This window comes from Falco biarmicus, chromosome 9 (genome assembly GCF_023638135.1).
Source record: "Falco biarmicus isolate bFalBia1 chromosome 9, bFalBia1.pri, whole genome shotgun sequence".
NCBI lineage: Eukaryota > Metazoa > Chordata > Aves > Falconiformes > Falconidae > Falco > Falco biarmicus.
The window spans coordinates 11,615,139-11,633,305 of NC_079296.1; the positions used below are offsets into that span (position 1 = coordinate 11,615,139).

Below are 18,167 nucleotides of genomic sequence, written 5' to 3' on the forward strand. Positions count from 1 at the left end.
ACATCCTTGATGAAAATCAACCAGTTAAGGGGTTTCAAAGATACTATCTACCATTTTCAAGCCAACTACCAACTAAGAGATACTTTATTAGTAGCCTGGAGTCGTGTGTGAATCCAACCCTATACTAGACAACAGTGAATCCACAATGAAACTCGTCCTGAACGTTTCACAGCTGGGCCAAGCCTCCTTGAGCACCCACACCTCATTCATCACCGGGGGACGCTGCCAAAGCTGGAAACTTGGCTTCGCGCTTGCTGGGCTATGGATGTGGGGGCTCACCCCTGCTTGGCTCCAGGGGACAGGGGGACCCGGAGCAAGGGACACAGGGGTGGGTGCAGGCACAGCTCTCTGCTGCACTGCTCCAGCCCGTGACAGCTCTGCAAAGCTCCGGGCACGGCTGCGCTGTGACACCCCTCTCTTACGCAAGCAAGAACCATAAATACCAACAAATTCAATGGCCGTGTAAAGCCTTGGGAAGCTCCCAGCCCTGCCTCTCCGAGCTGCGCACACAGCAGATTTTGTCTGTGACAAAGTATTCAGGCACTTCGCTTTCTGCTGGGTTCCTGCAAAGGGAACACAGATGCTTGTCAAGAGCTTAAAGCATCTCCAAGGTATTTTTCATCTTCAAAGCACATTTTATATAGTAACCAATACCTGCAACCTGTCTTGGGTAACAGATCCTGTCACCCACTTACCAACAGGGGAGAGACAAAGCGATTTACCCAAGGTCACAGAACAAGTCACTGATGGCAGCGGACTTGACCTCCACAGGCTATTTATTAGATCTTTATACACAGGGGTCTGCAAATAAACACTGACCCCTCTGACCTTAAAACATCCCCCGAGGCAATGCTGGGAGTCACAGGGTCATTTATTCCCCTTTAGCATCTTCCCTGCTCTCCCACCAGGACCTAAAAAGCCACACAATGAATGAATGCCCAGTTTGAGCCTCCCTTTTTTGGGTTGGTGGTTTTTTGGGGGGTTTGTTTGGGGTTTTTTTGGGTTTTAATTTGAAAACCGTGTGCTTGGCAACGAAAGGATGGTGGAGGAATATTCAGCAGCCCTTGAAGACCACAGCACTGCTGTTTGGAAGCAGCACTGCATTATCTATCAGCAGAGGGCCCCTGCGCACACACATGCAGTCACACGCACAGAGCCCTGCCAACACCGAACGCTCGAAAAAAATCATGAGTCAGGCATAAAAAAAAATAAAAAATGAGATTGGCATAAAAATGATGAGATTTTAAAAATAAATCAATCACTGGGTGATTTTTTCCCCCCCCTCCCCTAAATTTGCCTTCTGCTTTCTGAGCCTTTAGGGTGTAATGGAGCTTCTCTCTGCAAACTTGAGGGCTAGAAACTACCCAGAGACCAAACCCAAGAAATAAAGCCCTGTGCAGTAGGGCCAGTTTTCCAGGCAATTGCAGGATTCCAGAAGCTGGGACTTTCAACAAGAAAAACACCATAAAACCAGCAAGACTGATAAGTCGGCACATCCCAGCTCAGACAGAGGTGCAGGGCAGCTTCTCTGCTACCGTGGGTCAGGGCAGACGAGTTACCCCAGCACCAGGGTCACTCCATGCCCACCCCAGCATCTCCAGCTGCATCAATGCCCCACGTAGCAAATTCATGTCTGTGCTGCCCATTTTCACCCCCAATTAATGCTTCCCAATTAACTTTTCCCTCTTGGTGATCATGCTTCAAATATTCCCCCCTTTCTTGGCCCATCTCCTAGATTTTCCAGCATATTTGGAGCTGAATCTCCCTCTGTCCTTTCTTGGTCATGTTTCAAATATCAGTAGAGACCCTTTTCTATTAGCACTCTGTTCCCACCAGAATTTGCAGCTCCTCTGAAGTGAGGGAGTGTGAAAGGCAGAATATATTAGATCAGGGCACTTATTTCTGCTGGAGAGATGCGGGGAGGGAAAGGGCATATTATTTACTAACCAAAAACACTGTTTAATAATGTAGGGATAATTATTTATAAAAAAAAAAAAAAGAAAAGCAACAAACCATGATAACTCCTCCACCACCCACCCAGAAAGCTCAGCCCCATCTGCTCCTCTTGAAGGGTTTCTCATCGTAGGTGGACTGCAAGGAGAACCGTGCCTCTGTCCTCCCTCCTGGGTTTTCCATTTGGCCACCAAACAACCAGAAGCTCCTGCAGCTCCCACGTCACTGGAGGGAGAAGGCGAGGAGCTACAGCTGCCTTGGGTGGTACAAAGGAGACCCTGGGGCTGTATCCTCGGCCGGGGTAGCTCCAGAGAGCCAGAGTCCTGCCGGGAGAAGCCAGCTTGTTATGCTTTTTACTAAAACCTGGAAGCCCAAACTGATCTGCCCTTGGGAGGACAGAGGATGGGAACAGGAACCTGGCTCTCCAAAATAGTGCCTGCATAACGGATGACCCGAAACAAAGCAGGGGCAGGGGCTGATGAGCTGGAATGAGTCATTAAGCTTATTAAAATATTAACCCTGCTGGAAGATGGGGCAGCACAGCCGGAGGGAAGCATTCAAATGTCACCTGCGAGAGGAGCGGGGTGATGGTGCTGCCTGCAGACGGAGGGATGCTGCTCGGCCGGATCGTGTCTGCGTCGGCCACCGTTAGATTAGAGCAGCATCACTCCCATGTGCGCCCTGACAGGGGGATGTCAGCAGATGAGAGGGCTGACGTGATGCTCGGAGTGAGCTGGGATCAAACTTGCTTTTGTTTTTCTCCAGAGGGGCCGGTGGAGGCAGGCTCAGTGCAGGTAGGTGCTGCCAGCCTCAGCAGCTCCTTTTAGTTTTGGGGGGCAAAGAGCAATAATTCATTACTTGCCTCCCGCAGCGACAATGGGACAGACAACACATGGCACGGAGCAGATGACTTTCCACCCACACAGCTCCAGCGGTGACCGCTGCCCATCCCTCCCTGCCCCTGTATGGGACTGCAGCCCCCAGATCCCAGCGCCAGCCCTGGAGAAAAGGCAGTGCCGACAAGGCAGGGGACACCTGAGGAGCGATGGCAGTGTCTGGCCACCACTGCACGGTGCCCACTGGGTCAGCTGTCCCTCCTCACTGCCCGGACATGCCAGATTAGAAGAGCCCTGATGGATGAATCACTTTCCCTGCCGTAAAGAGCTGCCTGTAAAAGAACAGCTTTTTTCTCTTGTTCTCCATCTATCTGTATTGAATTTCACTGAGTAACCCCCAGATCTATTCTGACAAGGCAGGATGGAGGAGATGGGCTCTGCAGTTTGTGCCATGCCCAGAGCACACCTGAGAGCTGGGGGAAGCTGCTGGTGGCCCTGGCCAGACCCAGGCACCAGGGAGCAGGCAGGGCTCAGCACCCGGCATACTGGGAGGATGGGGCAATTCCCCACCACCCTGAAGCAGATGCCATGTCCTGTTGTCCTGTCAAAAAGGGTATTTTGGAGGAAGTGACCTAATTTCTGGTGCCAGATTCTCTCTGCAAGCACATGCATGTCTATGAACACACACATGCTCGCTCTTTAACTCTCCAGACCTCCCAAAGACACACACAGATGCCCAAATGATACACTTATAAATGAAAGGCACTCCCCTCCCTACCAGGGCTCATTGATTATGTACCCAGCACCAGTAAACCCACTTTTCTAACAATTCCTTCAGCATGGTGCCCAGCAGCAGGGCTCCCTACCTGGCTTTGCACAGCTCCTGTGGTACAGACCATGCCACCCATCCTCAACCTCAGCCCCGTGGCACCTCCCATCACTCACACTCGCTTCAATTCCCTTGAAAATACTTTTCTCCATCCTCCCCCTTTGTTGCAGGCCCTCATTAATGAGGCAGATTCAGTGACAAATATTGCTGGGGGTTATTTATTCATGAAATACCAACACCATGCAATTCTCAAAGCCTCCAAAGCACTCTTCTCAGAATAAGCTCCCGAGCTTTGCAGCAGCTCTTCTCTGTAGCTCATTCTGGAAGGGGATTAGCAGGTGTTATCCAACTCAGCTGCCCCTTTTTATTGCCTACTAATGGTTAAAGACTTTGGTGTCTTACAAAGTTAACCATTGCTGGGAAAAAAAAAGAAAGAAAAAGATGCAAGCTGGGGACTAAGCCAGTGCTGCTTTACTATGTGCTCCCTCAACTGCTTGGAGAAGGACTGGGGGGAGATTTGGGGTCCATGAGCTTCTAAAGAGGGCCCACTAGCAGCAAAAGGCATGATGCTGTGTCACCTGCAGCTTCACCCCAAAGGAGGGACCAGTACAGAGCAGGGACCCAAGGCCACCTGGCGCAGCCCAGCCAGGGTGCCTCGTGTCCAGCAGCTGGCACTGCTTCCTACTTCCACTAGCAAGACCCCACTCAACAAGGAACTTCAGGGCTGATGCACTTGCAAACCAGGACAGAGAAATTTCCACCCAGATTCTGCATTTTTCAGCCTGACAGCTGCTTGCCTGAGAAATTTTGACCAGCTAGTCAAAAGGGCTGGTCTCCTTACTGTCGGGAGCCCACCAGAGAGGTGTCTCCCTGCGCAGACTTTGCTCCCTTTTGCCATTATTTGCTCCCCAGCAAATGCTCTCTCTGAGCTCTCACCTTTTCCACTCCTGTGTTCCTCTGCTCCTTTTCTCTTCTCCCTCTTATCTCTTTTTCTCCAGTAAACCCCTACCTTCCTCTGCTAATCTGGATAGCACTGAAATCATTAGTGATGTTGCCAAACTTCCTCGAATTTCAGAGTAAATGGTTCAAAGATATTAATGGGATCGGTGGAAGTGGGACCTGCACGAGCCTTTTTGCTGTGCAAATGGCTCTACCTCTGTTTTGCCTGAAGCCACATGGGTTGGAAACTTCTTTACCAGCCATGAATTGCAAATGCTGGGTGGAACAGCGAGCTGGGAAGGGTAGGATCCCTCAGCTGCAAGCCTGAAATATCAAATTGGAGGGGGAGTTACAGACTGTAGCAGAAACAAAGTTAACCCAGCTCTTCATCCCCGGCTCCCTGCGCTGCAGCGCCTGGGCTTGTTAAGGCTGGGCAGAGCTCAGCGTGTTCACACAATGCCCAGCAAGATTCATCACAGAAATGGGCATGAAGGGTCTGCCTGCCTTATCGGCATGCATACCCAGCTGAGGGGGTACTGCAAAACTCATAATCACATTTTTTATAAAAGCATTACATATAACCGATAAAAAATCAAATTGCACCTGCAAAGCCCAGCGTTTAGAAGTGAAGCGTTGGGATTTGATCAGCGTGTGGGGCTGGGACCCTGGCTGCCAGCAGACCACCGGGGACCCCTCGGTACCACCCCCATGGCCCCAGCCCTGCTCTCAGCACTTCGCATTCCCACTCTCCTACTAGGCAGGGCCATCCCTTCCCCTGGGGGTTTCCCCTCCCGGGGACTGAGCACCCAGGACCCCCAGCAACTCACAAATGTTAGTTTATATTCACAGCCCCTCTATACACTGGGTATTTTCTTCATGCTTAAGACACGGAGCCAAGGCAACAAGAGATCAGGATTAAAGGCACTCACCACTGTGGGATGCCCAAATGGAGATGCTTTCAAAGTTATTTTTAGTACTTTCAGCACTTCCCACAGTCACAGTACAATTCCAACTGGGTCTGACTGCACCATCGGCTCAGCTGTTCTGTACAGAGGGCCATCCAGTTAAGCACCCAAATTATGATGAACGAGCAGTAAATGGTCATCTGAGAAAAGTGGTCTCCAATTTAAAAGCAAAAGAATATCTTTCTTCCACAATTTCAACCCTCTTTTAATTCTGCCTGCAACAAGAGACTGTTTTCTCTACAGCCTCTCCTGCACCCACTACACCATTCCCCATGTCTGCAGTGACTGCAGCAACCATCTCCCGCAGCACCGAGCCAAGAGCTATCTCCCAAGCAAGTCCATCTGCACACTGACCAAGCTGGGATGCTCTGGAAAAGTTAATCTCCAGCCCCAACACTGGACAACCTGGGGAGGTGGTGGCAGCTTCTAACTTGGGGACTTCACGATCTGAAACTCTGGCATGCTTGAGCTCCCATCTTCAACCAGCTTTCTCAGCACAGTGCCTGACGATGTGCACGCATGCAGCAAATTTATCATTTTATACAGAAAAAATGAGTTTCTGCCCAGCGCACCCACAGACTCTAATAGTGCTGGGAGGTTTGAAGAAAAACCACCATCTACATCATAAACTGGGAAAAATCATTCTTACTTGAGTGACACTGGAGGAGGCACTCCAGTGGAGCTACACTGACATACCACAGCTGATGAGCTGCTTACTATAAATTTTCTGGGTAGTCTCACTTGTTGTGGTAATACTATAATGAAGACTTGCAAAAATCCTTTCCCAAAAACCTTGAGGTTGAAAAACATGGAAAATTCCCTACCAAGCTTCAATAATTTGCTAGAGATTCAATAAAACCATCGCTCTGCCAGAGTGTTTTGAAGCTCACTTCAGCAACCAGAAGGGCCAGAAATTTAATTACAGCAAAGCAAAGCAAAAACAAACACACCAGAATAAAAGCAAGCTCAGAGAGCCCACCAGACACAGCACATAGTCCAGGGTTTGCTCCAGCCTGCCCCCCCTCCTTCCCCACTGCAGCCCCCTTGGTGGCGGCTCTGACGTATGAAGGACCAGGATGTCACCAATGAGATAAATAAGACAGTTTTAATTCTGAGCATTTTACCCCTATTTCAGGGAAGCATCGCGGTTGCAGCTTCAACCCCATGCAAGCCAAAGGCAAATGCAGGCAGTGCTGGCTCAGTCTCCCAGGCAACCTCAGCGCTGGGAGGTTTAAGAAAAAGTGCATGAGCCTTAACAGAGATGATAAAGCATGGTCAGTAAGCATGCTGGAAATTACACATGCCAGCACCCACTTTGCTGTGACTTTTAATTAATCCCAAATTCAGCGGGTTGCATTCCCTGCATGGTGGCGGTATCATCAGGATGCTCTTGTGCATCAGGCAGCTTGACAGCAAAATGTGGGATGAGATGGGATGGTACAGGGGCTTGAAGCACAGCAAGCACCCACACTAAACACCTGGGAACACCCGCTGGGAGGAGAAACAGTACTGCCAATCATCTGACTACCCTGACCACCCTGGCATGTCACAGCAAAAGGGATGGGCACTGCTGTAGGTCTCCACCACATTCTCCATTTATTTAAGATACTGCCTTCCCAGCCATTTTAAAAGTCCCAGCGTTTATTCTCCTGTTTTACATCTTTTAGGAGCCTCGACAGCCACGTCCTAGCAGATCACACAGGCTCAGCCCTGCACACTGCACCAGGCAAACGTCCCCGCTCCTGCCCATTTTCCACCTGCTCCTCATTACCTTCAGCAGGAGCTAGTTCTTCAAGGTGAGGATGTGATTCCCCGTTTCAAAGGTGTCCAGCACCGACAGAACTACCTCCCCCCTTCCATGCAACTGCAGAGCCCAGCTCCCCACGGCTATTGCCACAACTGCTCCTAACACCCCACCTAATGTTCTCAGCTTCAAAGAAATCCATTTCCCTTTGTTGACGATGTCACCAGCCAGAGCCAGACACACCTAATTCAGTTTTATTAACTTTAGTTATTAAGTTATGAAGCATGCAAAGTTATCTGAGCTGAGCCTGACCTCTCCCTTCCCCTCCAAACTTCAGCTGCAAAGGAAAACGTTACAATGTGAAATCTAAAAGTTCAAGAAGTGGCAGCACAGGAAAAGCACAGTTTCAACATCTTAAGAAATTAAATAATGAAAAAAAATATAGCATTTAGAGCACCAGGAACAGAAACCTCCAGGCTCAGTGAGAAGCCACCTGGCCCCCCACGCCACTGCAACAACACCTTTTGGTGAGGCATTCTAGGCTGCTCAAATATTAATAATTTTAAAAGTTAATAGTTGTAGAATCTGCTTTTTCAACACAGAATCAGTAGTAGTATAATATATTAATTGAAAGCAATTCACACTAACTGATGAAGTAATATGTTTATCTAGTAAAATGGATCACTATTGGCACAGGGGTTATCAGTAAAGACAGCAATGAATAATTAAAAAACACATAAATGAAAACTATCACATGATTTCTCTATGCTACTTATTATTTTTACTAGCTCAGTTTACCCAGCGATTTGTTCCCTCCCATCCTCTCAAAACATCATTTTCAAAACAGTGAACTTGTAAATACATTTCCAGCTTCAATTTAGAAATAAAAAGCAACCAGAGGGTATTTTTTATGCTCAGAGATAATACTGTGCTAATGAAGAAGGAAAAGATCTGCGCAGAAGGGGAAGGGAGAGACCTCAGGGAGGGCTCGGGGCTCGCCACAGCTTTGAGCCGAGCAGACTTCGCGGATGCCATTGGCAATATCCAAAAATACTTCTAACACCCCTACCAATTAAACACTGACCCCAGGACCCCGGCAGCACGCAAGTGGCGGCCAGGAGTCTCATGGGCTTATTCGGAGGGACAGAGCAAAAAGACACCATGCCATAGGAGGAGAAGAGAGGAGCAGCAGCTGGGGGAGAAATCTGGTTTGATGTTGATTAAAACCCCAGTTCTGACCCCAGAACTGCATGTCATGACCAAGGGCAGGGACCTCGGAGGACAAGAGAGGCCAGCCTGGTGCCAGATCCTCCATGGGGATCACGTGTCTGCAGGAGCTCGGCAGGGAAGCGGCATGGGCTCTGCTATCACCCTGCCTTGCTCCTGTAACCTGCTGCTGGGATGCAACCCAGCCCTGCCACCCAAATCCAGGGCAGCTGCCAAACGCAGCACCCCACAGATAAATTTACAGGGAGCAAAGCCCTCTGTGGGGGATGCCATGTCCAGGCTATCTCCACCTGGATGGTGGGATGTCCACTGGCAAAAGGATCCTGCAGAGCATCGGCTCTGCAATGCAAAGCCAGACCAAGTTTCCAAGGAAAGCCCATGTTAGCAGGGCTGCAGGTATGATGGGCACTGCCAAGCCAGTGAGACGTGGAGGTCCATCAGGCATTCTGTGAACGGGAGCCACTGCCATGCAAAGCAGGTACGCGCAGGTCTGCGCCCACAGAAGAAATATAATAAAGGAAATTACCAAGGTTGCAATGTTGCGTACTCAAAAATTAAGAAAATGTGAGAACTAAGGGCAACCTTAATGCAGCCTCTAGTAATTATACACTTTGATGAAGGTGTTGATTACAAGACCACATACAGGAGGATTATCTGAAGGACCTGTCTCCCCAAATGCCCAGGGTGATGGGGCTGAGCTGCAGCCACATGCCTCTGGATGCCTGAATCCATCCAGAGCTCAGCATACAGGCATCCCCAACCCCCTCACCCCACCCCCCCCAGGTACTTATGAACATGCACAGGCTTCTCAGCACCCTACAAACAACTTCACCTGCAGCTTCTCAGTATCTTGTTTTCCCTTCCCTTCCCTTTCCAGACACATAGCTCCTACTTTATTGTACTCTATTCAGATGCTGTTCTGCATGCACAATTACTCAGCTTCTCATGGGTTGCTTATGCTTTGCTCAACACCAAAAAGCAGCAGTATTTCACAACCAATAAAGCGATTAAGTTCCCAGTCCCCCTGTTATCATCCCCATTTTACAGACAGGGAGCTAAAGCCCAGGCACGATAATGTAAAAAACATCCATTACATTACATGCACCAAATTTGAGACTTTTAGACTTGATTTTTCAGAGTGCTTAGCATTAAATGACACTTCCCCTGCTCAAAGCACAGCTCTCATTGACTTCAGTTGAAGTTTTTACAGCTCCACATTAATGCAGATCATTCCCAGAGCAGGTTCATCAGCTGTGCTGAGAGAGGCAAAGGTGAAAAACTGGGATATGATCATGCCATTAAAGACGGTTCCATAATGCATATGCACAGAGGGGCTGCCTGAAGGCTGCACAGCAAACTGACCCTGGCACCTCCCGGCTCTGGAGTTTTGCAAACTTGATAACGTTTGCTGAAGATGAGCCTAATCAGGGGTTTATTCTGGGCAGGGAGGAAGGGGAAGGTGTTCAGTCTGGAAAAAGAGGACATTTTGCAGCAGCAGCTGCAGGATGCAGCATCGCTCAGCCTTTAGTGTGCAGAGCTCTCCCTGGGGCAGATCCCCACGGCAGGCTCCTACCAGCACGCTCACCGTTCTCTTCCCCTCCTGTGCCAGTATAGCCCATTCCTCATCCCTATACACCCCGTCCCCCTTCCCCACTAGACTCAAACTCGGTGGTTTTGGCCATTTGCTGTCTGCCTTCCTCACGGCCTCAGCCAGTGTTTCGAAGCAAGGATGCTCAGCCGTGCTCGGGCGTGGAGGATTGCTGCCAACACTTGCTGGTAAAATCAAACAAGACTTCACGCTGTGTGCAGCAATTCAAGTTTTTCAAAAGCACTTTTAAGCTGCCCAAATTAAGGCAATTCTTCACTTGTAAAATAGAGACCCTCCACAAAACTTGCACCTCAATCCTCTGCAACAGTTTTGCCTGGGGGAGAAAGAGAAATCTTAGAAAAACAAGCAATCGAGCAAAAGCCTAGACAGAAGGCCTGGGATCTCTCATCCTAAATTATTAAAGGCTGAAGACATCGTGAGATGGGTCAGGCCACCACAGCACCAAGGCAAGTGATTGCAGCCCTGCCTGGGCTTGCTGAAATAAAACAGAGATTCCCATAGATTCTATGTGGCAGGGTGAAAAATGCCATTAATCTCACTGCTGTGATGAGCTCTGGGCATCTCCTCTCTACCTCATCCGTATCTGCTCCCGACACAGACCTGACTAGACACTGGAGAGGAACTGAGCATCCAGCCACCTTCCCCTTGCTTTGCCCTTCAAAATAATCAGCCATCAGCAAGCCAAGATTTCAGGTCCCTGCTTGTTCACCATCTCAAAGAAATGAGCCTAGGATGAGCTAAAGGATTCTCCCTTTTAAAACAGACATATATTCTAGCCCAACAGAGAGCTTGGCTGTGGCAGTTTTCATCTCTCCACCCTGCTTTCCTGACTGAGAAATAGGGAATTTGCTTGCTGGTGGGAACTTGGAGGGGCCAGAAAGACAGAGGGGAGCTGGAAGGACCCCAGCCCAGGTGCCAGTGCCATTCCCTGCTCCTGTGCCTCAGCCCCGGGGCTTGCACAGCTCCCCCAGGTGCTGCAGCTCATCCCCCAGCTCCACAGATGCAGAGATGTCCTACAATGACCCATGGGGTGCTGGGGACAGACCCAGTAGAGGGTACGGCATGGGGGGGCTGTATCTGCCTTCAGTCACCATGAGCATTTTGCAATGGCAAGCTTGAAAATCCCAGCTTGGGGCTCAGGCTTCAGCATCTGCTGGGGCACAAATGAGTCACTGGGGTTCTCCTTCCCTTTTATAACCTTTGAGGGTATTTTGTGCAAGTTTTCTGTTCTAGTGGGCTCTTCTGGATATGACTTTGTAGCAATCCGTGAGGGTCACCAGGATAAGCTGGACTTTGCAAAGAAACTGGGAGAGGGAGGGGGTTCCTCTTTAGCCTGGTTTGCCTGTGCCCAGGCACCAGGACCAGCCACATCCCAGACTCAAACACTCATTACACAGCAATTGTGGGGTTTTTTTTTCAAGATACATATAACGTGCTTAGATGTGGTGGTGATAAGCACTTTAGAAATGCCAATAGAATTAGATTAGATAAATAGGAAACAGCAGAGGCTGCTGGATCAGATATCCATGCCCTGATTTTTCACAGATGCTCCTATCGATCCGCTGGGAACAAATGGCATCAAGCCTCTAAGAAACTGGGTGCTGGGGATCAGCCATCTCCACTCAGGCAGGGATAAGCGCTGGGACTGCAGATCCCTGCCCTGATGAGATGCTCGCTGCAGGCAGGACAGCCCATGGAGGAGCAAGCCCCTGAAGACCACAGCAGCTCAGCATCCTCATGCAGCTCAAGGGTGACACCAGGCTCTGCAATGAAGCTCCATCCAGCTAAACCCTGACAAAAGCTACACAGATTGGTGACCTTCGTCAACCTGTCTGCATCCCAGGGATCTCCACACCCCACCCACTCCAGCCTGCTCCCTACAGACCTGGGGCGCGGGGCACACTGCTCCAGCCACAGCATGGGTGGGCAGTGTCCCATGGCATGGGCGTGCGTACAGCTGCACGGAGGCAGGGGTAAGAGCCCATAAGAAGCAAAAGTAGAGCTTTCTAGAGAACCAAACCCATGAACTGTATTTTAGAATACCGCACACCGGGGTTGGTTACTAGGGATGCATTTATGCACACATATACATGTATGCATAGTTTTGCTACTATATATAGCACCTTCTATCACCAATGCTCACTGGCTTTCAAAAAGCCCGGTGAATGTCCACAGACAGAGGAACTGAGGCACAACTAGATTATTTACAGCTTATTTCCAGAAGTACTCTTTGAAGTTGCAATCCAATTAATTTTATACCTGGGGAAAGATTTGCATAGGGATTTTCCATCCACATGGACAGATTTTTTGAAAGGACTCAGCTGTTATCTAGGCACCCAATGCAGACTGTGTTTTCCAAGGTGCCCAGCATCCATTAGCAGCTCCTTGAAGTTCAGCCAGGTTTGTCACAAGGGCAGCACCCTCCTTGGTAAGCCCCTGGTCCCCAAGCCCTTCCAAGGACACCACCACCATGGGTTCAGTCTCCAGAGATGACGAGCACCCTGATCTGCTGCTGCCTTTGGTAGGGACACATCTAACCCCTGCCTGGCAATGTGGGCACCTCAGAGCAGATCATTAACTACCACAGAGAAAATGGGGTTTTTTTGCTGATTTAAATCCCTGAACAAGCTCAGCCCAGGATCAGAGAGATGCCACTGCTGGCATGGGGGAAGTGATGGGCATCAGTGGCTGGGGGAAGGCCAGGACCACCCTGTGCAGTGGCCACATCTCATTAAATCACCTTGGTTATGACCTATGACTGCACCCACACTGCTAGGAGGGTTTGACTTCCACCTCCCCTGCAAAGATGTGCCACCACAGCAGTGAGGACCACCTGAACAGGCCTCAAAGCAGCCACACGCTGTCCCCAGCTTGTGAACTCCTTGGGCCAGAAGCTGCATTGAGACCTGCACTTGCTGCAGTTCTCTTCAATGCACTTCAGTGAACCTTTCCTGATTTGCGTCTTAAAATACCCCAGCGGAGAGTTGAGCAAGCCTTTCTCCTTCCCCTTTCACACCCCCATCGCAAACCACAACCCCCCGAGAGCCCACAGTACAGTGTCTGAAAATCTCTGATCCAGATGATGGCTGCAAAGCATTGCCCTTCCAACTTTTGAGGAAAAGACAGAGCTTCAAATGCATGTGAGACCCCCAGAGACCAACGTTTCACAAACAAACGGCACCCAGTGGGAGGGAGCGGGCAGCCCTGGCTGCAGCAATGCCTGCCTGTAATGAGCTGACCCGCAGGCTTCCTCCCGGCTCTCCAATTCATGGGGTAAACGCTGTACATTTTTACACTTGCCTGCAGCCATATCGTATAGTGAAGGCTGTCGAGCTGTGTCCAGGGCCAGGTGGGTTCAGAAAAAAAGGATGATCAGCATTTAAAAGAAAAAAGAAAAAAAAAGAAAAAAAAGGGGAGAAAAATCTGGCACTGAACTCTGTTGCATCCATTTTTGTTCCTCCTGAATCAAATTGGCTGCCATCGAAGCAAACAGCAGCTGAAGAAAACATTGACTTTCTGTTTGGGTCAATAAACAAGATAAATTGAGCAGGGAGTAGAACGTGGAACAGGGAACATCATCATTTACCTGAGGAAGTGAGAGGGTTAAAGGCAGAGAGGCTGAAGCAGGGCACACATCCATCTGTATCTCATGTAAGGGCATCGCACCTCCTCGGAGCTCAGTGCTGGGAGGCAGGAACTGTGCCCGCTTCACTGAGGCTTGGGACTATGCTGTGGGACTGGGGTTGATGTGCTTAACACAGAAGACCCCAGACCCAAATCCTGAGATAAGATGATGGGGAATGGCGTGCAGCCTGCGCAAGGCTGAGACCTGACTGCTGCTCATTCACCAGTGGCCAGACCAAGCCTGCCCCAGGTCTCAGAGATGCCAAGGATGGGCTTCAGCTCACCTGTCCCAAGGCAACCCAAGATATGCACAGGACTGGTCACTTTGGGTCCTTCCAAACTCAGGAAGATCAGGGGGAGATCAGTCCATGCTGGGAGGGCAAGGATTGCAGCAAGAGCTGATCGGTGCCTCCAGAGACTAGATCTCCGTGGATTAGAAAAAGCAGCATCGGGGACTAGCTTAGGTACAGATCTAGGGATGACATAAGCTACTCCTAAGCGCAGTCAAATCGGTCCCATCCTACAGCCCTTGGAACTACTAGCAACAGGTGCCAGAGAGAGAAGGAGCCTGTTACCAGCCTTCATACAGAAGGTCTTGAGCTCACCCATAGCATTAGACAGCTAAACCACCATTTGGCAGAGGTACAAAAAACCTCCACCAGGAAGAACTCCTCGCACTTTGCATTGTCTTAGACACCACAGATTCACCATGAGACACAAACCTGTAAGATGCCAAACTCCCAGCGCCCACAAGAGGATTCGTTGTCCTTGCTGTGCTGTCCCATCCCATCACTCTGCCTCTGGACATTGCAGCTGCCCTAGTTCAGACCTGCCAAGCAGGGCTACTAATGGGGGTGGGGGTGGAAATGCACAGGGCTGAGTCCTCGGTTTGTTCACTAGTCCCAGGCTCAGGTCTCCAAAGGAGGCATCACTTTGGAAGATCTACGTCCTTATTTTATTGAGTTGTTTTTTTATTCACAAGCCTACCCATTCTCAACAATCACCTGACGCACCTCTAAAGACGACACAATGCATTACACCAATGGCAGCACTGTGCTTACATGCAAACATACACTGATTTTGAAGTTTAACTCAGAGCTTCTCTGGCCTCACTCTGATACCAAGCACCCCAGAACAGACATCCTCCCCTTATCTGTAAACCTTTGTGCTACTGCAGGATTAAGTGGAACATAAAGAATATATGCCTCTATTAAAGGCAGAAGAGAGACTACACCTCCTGGCAGATTCTTCCCTGAGTTTCAGCACTAAGTGTCCCACACCAAAGGCATGTAGAAGAGCTGTGCTATGGCAGAGGTTGTAAGAGATGCAGCGGGGGCCCGAGCCTGCAGGCAGTGATGGAGCTGCAGGCAGGTGTGCATGGGACAGGAGCATCCTTCCCCTTGGGCCAGCCAGATCTCAGCCTTCAGGTTCGTTTCAGTTGCCAGTGTCATGGTGAAGGATATTCAGTTTGAACTGCAATTCACAGGAGCGCAGGACATGGATGTCACTATTCCTGCCTGATTAGACCTGTCAAAACCTATCAGGGGGAATTTTGCCTGAGAACCTGCTCTCCAGCTGCACGTTTAGCAAGGGGAGAAAAAAGCAAGGGGGGAAGACAAGAAGAGTATTTGTACACTGCAGCATGACCCCCTCTTCCTCCTGCCCATCACATTTCACTCACTGCCTTTATTTTAGAGTCTATCTTAATTAAGGAGACTAAATGGAAAGGCTTCTATGCTAATCCAAGGTCTGCCCCAAAGGGCTGAGGAGGATGCTCGGAATACAGTTTGCTTCCTCTGAAAGGCACCAGAGAGACATGCAGAGACGTGTCCCTCCGTGGTCCCACCACGAACCCCACAAACCACCGCTGCCAGGGCAGGGAGCAATGGGTGAAGATCTTCTGACAGGTGCCAGGAGCATCCATCAGAGCCCGTGGCAGCTGGTGCCTCCAGGTAGGAAGGGGAGCTGTGAGCATCACATGGGCTCTCGGAGGAGGTGGGGGGCAAGGGAAGGCTGATCCCACCCTGACACTGTGCACCCTGCTCCTCTTCATGGCGTGACCTCTCAGCCTGAGTCACCTCACACCACAGCTGCACAGAGCACGATGCCAACTCCATGCTGTGTGCAAGGAGAGATGAGGGTTACCCAAAGCCTCTCAGATAAATGTTCTCCCAAAGCACAGACCAAGACTCCTCTTTGATTACATATACGAGGGCCAAAACACTGATTTTTCAGCCAATAAGCAGCAGCAGAAGCAAGCTTCTGCAAACGTGACCATGGGCAAGAGGCACGATGGAGGTTTGGGGAGGCAGAGCTCACTGGAGAGGCAAACTGGGGGATTTACAAGCAAGAAAACAGTTGGTGGTTTTATTTTTACCATTTCACGCAAACAGGCTTCTCTGTACATATAGGCAGAAAGCAAATCATAGCAGAAAGCCGACTTCACTTGTTTCTTCAAGTTTTTCCCTCGATGGAAGGAGCACTGCAAAGCTGAAACTGCCCGATTGCTGGCCTGAGGGCAATGAACTTGCATTCAGCGTTTGGCTTAATTCACATTAGGAGACTCAAATTTGACTTCAGCAATAGTCACCTCTATCTATCCAATAGGTTTAAAGAAATGAAGTTGACCTCAAAACTCCTGAGGGTCTGCTCTGCCACAGAAGACAAGCAGAGCACATTCCCAGGAATAAAGCCCCGAGCGGGAGATGGCATTTTGGGATCAGCTGCAGACTTGGATGGTGAAATACTGCACAACCGTGGGCAACTGGCAGTATGTGTCAGCGCTCCAGACTCCTCATCTGTGAAACAGGGACAACAACAGCTACCTGCCTCCCACCGTGCCACGCAGTTAATTAATGCTCCTTTGAGTTGTGAAGATTAAAAGCGGCATATAACTGCAAAATAGTGTTTTATTATTATTATGAATGAAGCTTTCACTTATTCCATCAGAGCACACCTTAAAGCAGTGCTGCTGTAGACACTGTGAGTTGTTCCCAGCAGCAGTACTACTGCTGGCATTTGCAGGAGTTTGACTGTAGACTTTCAAATAAGAGCTTTGAGCATGCTGGGGGAGAAGAAAGAGTAAGAAAAAAAAAAAAAAACCAAATAAAAATGCCACCGTATTCTGTGCTTCACATCCAGAGACAATGATCCTACCCCTCCTGGGGGCTGAAATAAAACAAACCAGAGACAACAGCATCTCTTCACCTCCCATTCTTGTCTGTGCTTTACCTTCATGGGTTGCCATAGACCTGCATGCATAATGTCGGGCCAGATCATACTGCAAGGGCACTTAAACAGCAAACTGAGGTGACATGGCCACTTTAGGAAGGGATTAATATATTGTCTCTACTTGACAGGTGGAAGAAATGTAGCACAAGACACCAATGTTGCCTGCAGCAAGCTGGGGGCAGACCTACGTACTGCCTGCACTACAGGGACAGACCTCTGCTCTGGCAGGGGCAGTGCCAGCTGTGCCCAGCTGTTAGCACTACCCAAACCGCATCCCATCCTCCCAGGTGCACTGGCTGAATGGACCACAGGAGCACTCCTCACCCACCCGCCCGGGCAGCTCTCCAGCCCCTGCAAACCCTCCTTATCTTATTTGATGTTGTGAGCATCAATTCTGGTGGAGCAGGTTTGGAGCCTCCAGTTCCACCCCCAACCCCTGAGCTGTGTGCAGGCTCAGTCCCTCTCCTGCCACAGACGGGTTTGAGTGGGTAACACCACACCAGCACATAGCAACGGAAGGTTCAGATCCTGGCTCAAGTGCTTCAGGCAAGTCACCTTTTTGTACCTGCATTATTTAAGAGAGGGCCAACATTATTTCCTTTGCTCCACCTTGCACCTCTTTAGTCTGCATCTCCTGGAGGCAGAAGCCCCTCCTTCAGTGCCTATGCAGCACCTGGCCCTCTGTTCTCCTGACCCCGCAGCCAGCCTCTCCGTGCCCTGGCACTGCAACCCCAGCCCTGCAGAGCCGCTGGTGGTTTGCCATCCCCCCCGGCAGCACCGCTCCACCATGCCCAGCTGAAGGACTCAGACGCATACATCACACAGTGGCCACGCTGCTCCCAATAGGTACCTTTCATGTTTAATACAGAGGCTAGTTTAGTTAATCTATTTTTTAATAATTCATCCCTTCCATCTTAATTTTGGTAGTTGTTGAAAATCCCTGATAAAACATTTAGGGGCTCTTTTACTGAAGCAATGGCATGATTTACCTGATGGAATCCAGTCTTTGATGTCCTCTCTTAATTCTCTCCCTCCCACTGTGCCCCAGTCCTGGTTTATCACTTTGCTGGAGGTAAGAGGTTCTTGTCGAGTTTTTTACTCTGTTTTGTACTCCGTTCTGGTGAGACCCCGCCTGCAGTACTGTGTTTAGCTCTGGAGACCCCAGAATAAGGAGGACATGGACCTGCGGGAGCGAGTCCAGAGGAGACCA

At 49.8% G+C, this 18,167-nt stretch overlaps 1 protein-coding gene across 1 annotated transcript in view; it reads right to left on the bottom strand.

Annotated features, from left to right (window-relative positions):
- ASTN2 (astrotactin 2) overlaps positions 1 to 18,167 on the bottom strand; it is a 354,268-nt gene that overhangs the window by 162,638 nt on the left and 173,463 nt on the right. The gene's annotated exons all lie outside the window — the stretch shown is intronic.